We start from the raw sequence: 10,108 nt of genomic DNA on the forward strand, positions 1-10,108 counted from the left end.
AACTGCAGGTTACTTTGCAGTTCCTACCTTAATTGCCTAAGATTTTCTAATCTTTTATTATCATCAAATTAAGGTTCAAATTAAAGTGTTTATCCTAAAAAGTGTTCAATCTATGCTAGTTAGTTTAAATAATTAAAAACAATGTGAACTAATTAGTGTCCTAAGATACTTATATATATGAATGTTAAACACATCAAATGATAATGGGAAAAAAGTACATGCCAATTAAAAGTTAAGAATATAAAATTAAATGATACTTTATTTGGCAATTAAAGGATTGATTGCAATGGTTATAGTAGGAATAAAAAAAGATTGCAAACTAAGTACAGTGAAATGTTTGAGAAGAAGAGAAAAAAAAACACAAAATCCCAGAATTGATTTCCCCAGGAGGGTGTTAGGGTGTGGGTGGTCCCACAATAGCCTGACCAATAATGTCCTTTTGTAAGCTTTTGACCTGCTTTGACCGTATACCATATTCCCTGCAAGCCAATTGAAAGGGGAGAGAGAGAGAGAGAGTGGTCCATTCCTTTTTGTTGTATGAGATTCCCCAGTCCAGTGGCTATAATGATAATCCTCCAGCTAGCTGCTACAATCATGCTTTTACTTTTCCCAGGATCCTTGCCCTTTTTTTACTTTCTTCAAGCCCTGGCCAGACATGCGTGTGTGTATTCACAGACCACCTACCTAAGCTCAAAGAGTGAAAAATTCCCTTTCATCATCATCACCATCTTCATCTCACTAACTATGCCTACACCACTGGATATGGTCCATTACACATTACGCAGATCGATAAGGCTAAGCAACTAGAATAATAATAATAATAATTACTAATTATAATACCATTCGTTTACCTCTCTTCTGCTAACTATTTTATCAGTACACACCCTTGTAGAATTTGTGGCTAGCTAGCAGGAACAGGTTGATGATTCTTCATTTCCATATCTTAAATTAATCCCCATATATAATTAACTATGTTTCTTTTTTCTTCAAGATGAGCAACCGGGTTAAGAAATTGAGAAGAAAGAGGTTGTTCATCAGTACATTTGGTTTAAATAGCTAACATCCTCTTCTTTAAACCAGATTCTACAACTAGCATATATATATATATATACGTAGTCTTCTCTTAACTCTAAAGGGTTCATTATATTGAATTGGTGACCAACGTTTGAGCGGGTAAAAAGTATCTAAGAACAGATAAGTAAATATATTACTGTTGCAAAACAATATTGATCATGCAAATGACCAATTAACCGTACAATGTTTTCGTTCTCACTATGTATGAAAGATGATCAGCTACAACTCGGTCCTAAGGGTTGTTTATCAATTGGCAACCAATGTTTGAGCGGTGCAAAAATTAAGTATCTTAGGACATAATAAATAAATAGATTACTGTTGCAAAACAATATTGATCATGCAAATGAAATGACCAGTTAACCGTAAAATGTTTTCGTTCTGACAATATGCTAGTGGTAAGCATATTAAATTCGTTACTATATATGTTATGACATACTGTTGCTTCAGTTTAGCCTATAGTTAATCATAGGTCATTTGATGAGTGAAATTTCCATGAGAAATAAGTGTAAAATGACAGTTTATTATGTCAATAAAAGCACTGATTTCTTAGGACTAATTGCGTATCCATTAAATATACTCACAAGTCATAAATGGGCATTAATTTAGGAAAGAATTAAGGAGAAAGAATAAATTACGAACTTGTTCATCACAGGAGAGTGAGCATGTTAGGATAGAATATTGCTTACTTTGAAGTCATTATTGTTGATGTTAATATTAAGGAATCATATTTCAAATGGAAATTTCATGAGAATAACCCTAAAACATGTAACATTTTTATAGGTGCATGATATATGCAATTAATTGATTATGTTCATAAGAAAATAATAAAACGAAATTATTTTCTTCCAAGATAACAAAGATTCTCCTAAAAATTAAAAATAAACCAGCAGCGATTATGTAGCAAATTACCTCCGGATATATATAGTATAAATATACTATTTATTAATGACTAACGATCGAGTCTAAAAGTAAAATACTAAATAGATAATACCACCAATAAATGCCTGTATATAACTGTATACTATATGACACAGTATTGCTTCTTTTTAGGCTATTGTTGGTATAATCAGAGGTCATATGAAATGTCCATGAGACAGACAAGTATGGTGGTAACAAGAAGGGGTGAGCTAGTAAATTTTTATAACTTCCATGTTAAATGTCAGGAATAGTTCTAATTTACGGTAACTTGGGGTTTCTTGCTGTTTTCCCATGCCCTCGTTTCAAGTGTAGTGAAATGATTTGAAACTACTAAACAAAACAGAAAAAAAAAACCACACCCACATGTGAGCCCCCAGCAGGTAAATGAAGGAATATGTTCCCCCAGTTAACACTCTGCAGATCACATATATATGCATCACTCGAAAGAACCCTAGAAAAAAAATGTCTTCCTTCAAGACTTTTGCAATAATGAAAAAAGGAAGATAAAAATAAAAACAGATGTACCTTTGTTCAGTCACGAGGAAGCAAAACCTATGCCTTTGAAAATGACAATGCCGTGCTTTGTTGAATAGTTGGCCTATATAAATATATATATATATATCCTCCAATAGTTGGTACAATTCATGATTAATACTATAACAAACCGAAGAAATTAAAAAAAATATCAAAGACTAATAATATTCATATATACATACTCTTTAATTTACCCACATAAAATTAAAATTTGATCATCATAATCTCCATGTATGTATATGAAATATGCTTGGCTCCTCATACGCCATCCACAAAGGTCATTGATGCTTCGATGAGCTCTACAAATGGCATACAGGGAGCCAGGCACATACACATATGTATGCATGATGTAACACAATTAAACATGCAATTAACTAATAAGATGCATGAGTGTAATTAAACATACACATATACAAAATCAAGCTTTTTTGCCCCATCTCTCTCTCTCTCTAAATTCTAATTAGCTATAACTAATCCTAAGGTTATAGAAGTGTTATGTATGATGCATTACTATATGATATGTACTTTTAAAACTATGTATATATACAAGTGATGAGTGCAAGGAATAGACCTAGCTAGCTATATGGTTAACATGATAAGGATGATAGATGATCAAACCTAGATGTATATATAGATAGTCCTTGATGGGGAGGAAGATGAAGGTGGAATTGGTGGAGATAGGTAGGGGGAAAAGGAGAGAAAGGGACATAAAGAGAGGAGGAGAGAATTGTTTAGAGGTAGAAGGGGATGGAGAGTAAGAGTGGAAGGAGATGGAGGTAGTATATATTGAGTTGAGGGTGGGGGGAAGCACAAGCAGAGGGTTCAGGGAGATCTATAGAGGATGGCATGAAACTAAGTCATAATCAAATGGGTTTGAAAGCCCCACAAAAACCCTACTGAATTTGCATAAAACAAGCAAACCAGTGGGCTAAGGGTAGGGGGATTAAGGTCTGGCTAATAATAGTGGGGTTTGTGTGAGGAAAAGGAGGAAGGATGTGGGGTTGTGGTTGCACCCTGAAGCCAAGGGTTCCCCCCCACTAAATATAGACACCAACACAAGGAGAGCTAGCTAAGGTAAGGGTAAGGGTAAGAGAGAGAATTGAATTGGGTTACTAACCACGCAATTTCCTAAGCTAGCCTTATGTTGTTTGAAATCTCCTTTTCTGGGTCATAAAGCTAAGTGTGCTTTTGCTCTTCTCTGAAGCTCATTTTGTCTGGGAGTGCTTGGAGGACATGGATTCCTCATCACTCAAACTTTCTTTAAATAAAAATAAAGCTAAAGAAAGATAAAGGAGGGGAAGTATTACCAAAATGTGCCTTCTTTTTCTTTTTCCCCCATCACCACCTCTTTCTTTATCTACCTTTTTTTTTTTCCTTTGCTTTATATGCAATCATATTTTATTACCAATTGATTATAGTTATACTACTACTTCCTTCCAGGGACAGCTTTGCACTAACCCTTTTTTGTTAATTTACATTTTAGAATGGAAAATCCTACCCCGACCTTATTGTCACCTAATTCCACCCCTCAGATCATCAGATTTTTAGCTACTCATATTAGCGCCTTTAATTGCGTGTTTTTTTTTTTCCTTTTTTGCTCTAACATGCTGCGTTTGTTTATACATGTGTTTTATTAGGGGGAGTTGTTGGGAGTATAGCTTGGGAAACTTCAAACTTTTGAATTATTTTTTTATTTCCTTTTCCTTCTTTGAATTTAACGTGAATCTCAACTTTTAAATTAGCTTGTTTTGTATTTTATATCAGATAAAAATACATCCCAATCACGTGAATCTCAACTTAATTAGTAATTTTAAATTTGAGCTAAACATGCAATTATGTTAGATATTTGAAAGAAAAAACTTGTTACATAAAATAGTTTTACTTAACTTAAAAATGATTGTGATATATATATATATATATATATATATATATATATATATATATATATATATATATATATATATATATATATATATATATATATATATATATCAGCTAAATGTGAGAAAGACAACAAATATGGAAACTTCCCTTTGAAAAAAACAAATATAGAAGCTTCAAGTAATTAGCTACGTAAAAAGCCGCAAAAAAAATTGTGTGTGTGTACATTTTCTTAAAAAAATTGACAGAAATATTGATGACTATAATAAAAAATACTGTAATTGTATTTTTAACCAGATAATTACTCCTCCGAGGCATGCAAAATAAATATTATCTATAAATGCCGATTTTAAGACATTTATTTTGCTGCCCAAGAAAAAGGCAATTATTTTGCTTTAGTTATTTAGAAATTATAGAATATTCATATTTGAGGAAAATTGAAATGAAAATTTAGTTTATGACTTATGAGAATGAAAGAAATCGGGAGACACAAACGACTTTATGATGTGATTTATAAATCGATTATATATTTTGTCCATTGTAATTTTGCTACTGCTTTATAAAAGCAATAATGTGTATGTATAACGTTGATGGACACATTCTACAATTTTTGACAAATTATCACTTTGACTGACTTTTGTTCTGGAAAAGTAAAACATTCAACCCATGAGCGCAATCATATCACCCTGCTTAGAATACGGGGAAACTTATATAAAAAAAATAACAATTAAAGATCAATGAAAAATCATGGCATGATGTTAGACCCTACCCTAATTTTTAGTAGTGGCACTCCACTGTTAATAACAACAAAAATTACGGTAAAAAGCATATAAAGTCACGCAATATCAACGAAATGATAAGACGTTACACGTACATATAGAAATAAAATAGTGAAAATATTTGTTCTTATATTTTGGCATTTACAAAAAATTATTAATATTTTGTGAAATATTATATCCAATTCACCCACTATACATTCATTAATCTACTCTCTAAATATAATTGTCTACACAATATTTTCTTATCAATGCTATATATGTTTTACCCGATTAATTTTCAAAGAAAGAAAATAAATAGTAATAAAAATTAGACTAAATTATAATTTTGATTCCTTTTTATTTTTGATCCACACTTTTAGTCTTCTTATTTTTCCACAATTTCTTTTAGTCTTCACATTTCAACAAATATATAATTTTGATTTAATTCTTAATTTTACATACCTTTTATTTATTTTATTTTGATTTAATTGAATTATAGATCCAACATATTTATTTAAGATATTATAAAAAATAATTTAATTAATTAAAATGTAAAAAATGAAAGAAACAATTATGTACAAAATTAAGAAATCACATTTATATTCTAATATCCATTCCTAATTTAAAAGTTTTAAATGCAAGATTGTGAAAGCGATTTGATTCTTTTTTAACCATTGAGATTTTTACTAGGTTTAGATAGATGAAAAAGAAAATAATTTTTTTGTTGACAATGATATTAATATGATATAGTTTATGTTAGATGCAACACAATTTATTGTATGTACAATGACTAATCAAAATTTAAATCTTGAATCACTTAATTAAAAGATATAAATTATTATCATTTATGTTAATCGTTATTAGTAATATAAATGTCATTAAAATTCTCCTAAATAGAGTTTAAATAATAAGGTCCTAAATTCTAACATTCTTGCTGTCATTGTAAAATAAAAAAAATGTTAGAATTAGAAGGTTATTTTATTTTTCGCATCATGCATTAATTTTAAAAAAATAAAATGAAGCCTTTCACTGCCTTGCCATCTGAAACAGAAAATTATAAACAAAAACAGATCTAGACGTGTATGTCTTTAACACCAACACTATGTGTATGTAGGACAATGCATTGTTATAACCTAATCCTTTTGCGCCTCCAATGCCCAGCTCTTTCCTGCAATAGATCGTCAATGTAAATTGTTTTTGACTTAAATATATTTTTTTGTTAAATATTAAGGTTATAATATTTTTACTCTCCAATTTAACATTTACCTATTTTTAGTACTTCCAACTTAAAAAATAAGTATTTTTTAGTCTCTCTTTTGATATGTTAATAGTGAGTGTCAAATAGATAGTACTAAATTCATAATTTATGGCGAATTTTGATTAGAATTTGATTTTGTAATTTAAAAATCAAATTATGACAATTAAAAGTTGTCACATTAAAAATTCAACATTTACCATTTGACACGTATATGGAGAGAGATTAATAAAAATATTTTACAAATTTAGAAGACAAAAAAATTACTTTATATATAAGAGACTATAATATGAAGTTTAGGGAACTAAAAATATATTTAAATTAATTTTTTTACACTTTCAACCTATTAGAGTCATACACAATATAAATTTTAATTAAAATAATTACAAAAATCAATAATATTAACAAACATGACAATTATATTCATTCATTTTGATTGTAATAAACTATTTTTAGGTTTCTTGCAATATATTTATTTTTATATTGATTACATGTCTCTTTCACAAAACCTAATTATGTTATTTAAAATAGATAAAATTATCATGAATAATAAATTTTTTAATTTTATATCAATTGATCCATGTAGTTGATATTCTCTGCCATAGAATTTTAATGTACGCTATACAACTCATTGGCCATATATAAAATCTATTCCTTTTCCTTTCCATTCCATTTTTCTCTATGTTTCTTTCTCTCTTTTTTTTGTTTGGAAGATTGGGATCGATTATCATATTGAGTGAAATTTCTAAAGAGGGTTGCATGAATTAGTTTAAATAATGATGATGATGAAAAAAGAGTTACGGAAATAGCAAGCTAAGCTAAGCTACGTAGCAGAGGGTGTCCTGTGGGCAAAATTACCCAGTGTGATCGATCAACGAATGGTCGATATCTTTAAGAGAATCTTTGCCTGTCAAAATATGGCCACCAATCGAATGTTAGGGTTGACAACGAAAACAACAGGTGTCAGGTTCATCTTCCATTTTCAACCTTTTTGTTTACTTCTTACACTTTACACCGCTAGCTGTAAATATAATTAGTTTCGTTGCACAGAATTTAATTACAACAGAAGAATGCGATGATAAGAGATCTTCAATTTTGTTTCTGCTTAAGATTTGGCTTTGAATATAAACAAGACGGGTTTTATTTATTTAATTTATTTTTTGAAAAATATATGGAATGTGACATTTTATGACATTAGATTGGGAATCCCCAAACTAGTTATATCTGCTTTCATTTTCTTCCCTCTCTGTCTTTGTATATATTCGCTGTCTTCAACTGCATTGCTATATAACTTGAAATCACTTTCAAATTCACACCTTTCATACAGGTACAAATTGTTGCAATTATATGTGAACTTGTACAAACAAATCTGATGCGATTTTTTCTTAGTGAGGGGGCAGGAATATAATATGAAGTACTAAATCATTTTTAATTAGTTGGGCGGTAGTATGACACCTTTATTTTCAAAACAAGAATAATTAAGTATTAATGTTGAAGTTTCTGGTCAAAAAGGTAATAGCTTTAAAAGGTGACTTAAATAATTAAATGTTGAGTCATTTTATTTTAATAATGTATTAAAATAAACATTTCAAAGATCACATGAGCAGTACAGTGAGAGTGTGAGACCCACACGCACGGACTATAACATCAGGCGTATAAGCAAACCCTCAGATACGTACGTAGCCTATAGAAAATCAAGTGAAAAAGAGGAGATTTACATAAAAGCAAAATAATGTGAAAGGTAGAAAAAGTTAATTCTTTTCTTTCTTGGAAAATTATTTTAGTAAAAACTGGGGGAGAAATGAAAGTCATCTCAAGCGAGACAAACTTTTTGAAGGAAAAGAAAGGTGATTTATTTTTTAAAAACCTATTTTCCATCTTTACCGCCATGTTTTATAACCTCTCTCTCTCTCTCTCTTTTTTGTTTATAAAGAAATATGCTTATTCTCACCAAAGTTTTGCAATGTATCTGTCAAGCCTAAAGATAACTTTTTTCACTTTCGATCTCTTGCTTTCTCCTTTCTTTGAATTGAAACATGTCGACACTCATAAGTTAGATTTTATTTCTAAAAAATTACTTTATATATATATATATATATATATATATATATATATATTCACTATCTTTAAAACGATTCTTTCTTTAAAAATAAAAAAAACGATTTGATGGACGCGAATTAAAAATGAGTTACCGATGATCAATTCTTTTAATGCTTTGTAATTGGTTATATATAAACTATCGGGAGACAGATAACAAACTAACTAACTTTCTCTCCCAAATGTTTATACATAATTACTAACTACACGAGTAATTTAACCAACTCAATTATAAAAATAATATAAAACTGAATTTTGTTTATCAAGTTACATCATCATTTGCATTATTATTTGGTAAAGATTCTAAAATCACTAGTAAGATTACACAAGTTATTGGTTCGAGTGGTGCTGAGTTCAGTTTTCTTAATTAATATCTTGTGTTTGAGTTTTGTGGATGAAAAAATATGATTGAAAACAAAAAAAAATCTATTAAAGATGATTAATCAGATTTTTTAATAAAGATTAGTTATAAAAAAAAATATTTCATACCAATAACACAATAACAAAAAAAATTATATATCAACTAATGTTAATTATATTATCACAAAAGTAGTGTACGTAAGTGAGACAACTTTCATTTTATGAACTGATTTTTAGCATTTAGTTATATTTAAATAGTAAATTATAAGATTATATACCTTTTCTTCAAATGAAAAGTATGGATGAATCATCAAATTTTATCCTAATTATTATTAGAGTTATCGGACTACCTATTATTAAGTCATTATTGAACCACCACTGGTCCGATGTTGTGGAGAGATATAGCTGAGATCTCATATTGAGTAAAGCTCATTCACAAAGTTTTTCATTATGGTCTCTGAGGGAGAATTCAATTAGTTGAAAAACTGATCAGAAAAAATAGTGTTAAATGTTGCTTACACCCGAGAACGTCTTTTACGCAATGTTAAATATCTAATCTTTTTAATTGTCACTAATTCAAGTTTCTAAATTTTATCTGACAGTTAAGATTCTCTTCTCTCATTTTAACATTAAAAAAAAAAAAACCACAAACTTTGTTGTTTAGGGTTAAATATGAAATTAATTCTCGATTTTAAATTTAATTATACTTAAAGTTCTTCACTTTTTAAAAAAATATATTATAATCAAATTCAAATTGTTTTATATAATGATGCGTTGCTAATTAAACTATTCTCATTTGATAATTTTTTACTTAATATGCCCTGCATAAAACATGCATCGCGCTTATAATGCTTCTTTGCTATATTTTCAATCGTTAAGCTTTATATGAGGTGGTTCCGTGGTTGGTTGTCTTATATCCTTCGAAGATGCACGTAATCTAGTCAGATTATGTTAAATTCATAGTTTTATTTCTTTCAAAAAGGGCCTGACTAATTTTGATGGGTCATGTTGATAAAAAACATTCTGCCAACTTAATTTATCCTACAGGAAAACAATTATGGAGAAGGAACATGTTCTAGTTTTTTTTCAAAAATGTTTTTTTACAATATTTTAAAAATATTAGAAAATACCTACTAATCTAAAACACAATTTCGGCTAAACATACATACATACACTTAATACTTGTAAAATGTAGCAGTAAAATACATATACTTCTAAAACTTAGTGATAC

General features: G+C 29.2%; 1 long non-coding RNA gene across 1 annotated transcript; it reads right to left on the bottom strand.

The window, feature by feature from the left end:
- Positions 1 to 232: 232 nt before the first annotated feature.
- LOC114369194 lies at positions 233 to 3,745 on the bottom strand. Its single transcript, XR_003657557.1, has 2 exons — positions 3,145 to 3,745; positions 233 to 2,646 (listed from the first exon to the last, which is right to left on the bottom strand). It is a non-coding gene; the product is annotated as an uncharacterized LOC114369194 (long non-coding RNA).
- Positions 3,746 to 10,108: the final 6,363 nt, after the last annotated feature.

This window comes from Glycine soja, chromosome 10 (genome assembly GCF_004193775.1).
Source record: "Glycine soja cultivar W05 chromosome 10, ASM419377v2, whole genome shotgun sequence".
Taxonomy (NCBI): Eukaryota; Viridiplantae; Streptophyta; class Magnoliopsida; order Fabales; family Fabaceae; genus Glycine; species Glycine soja.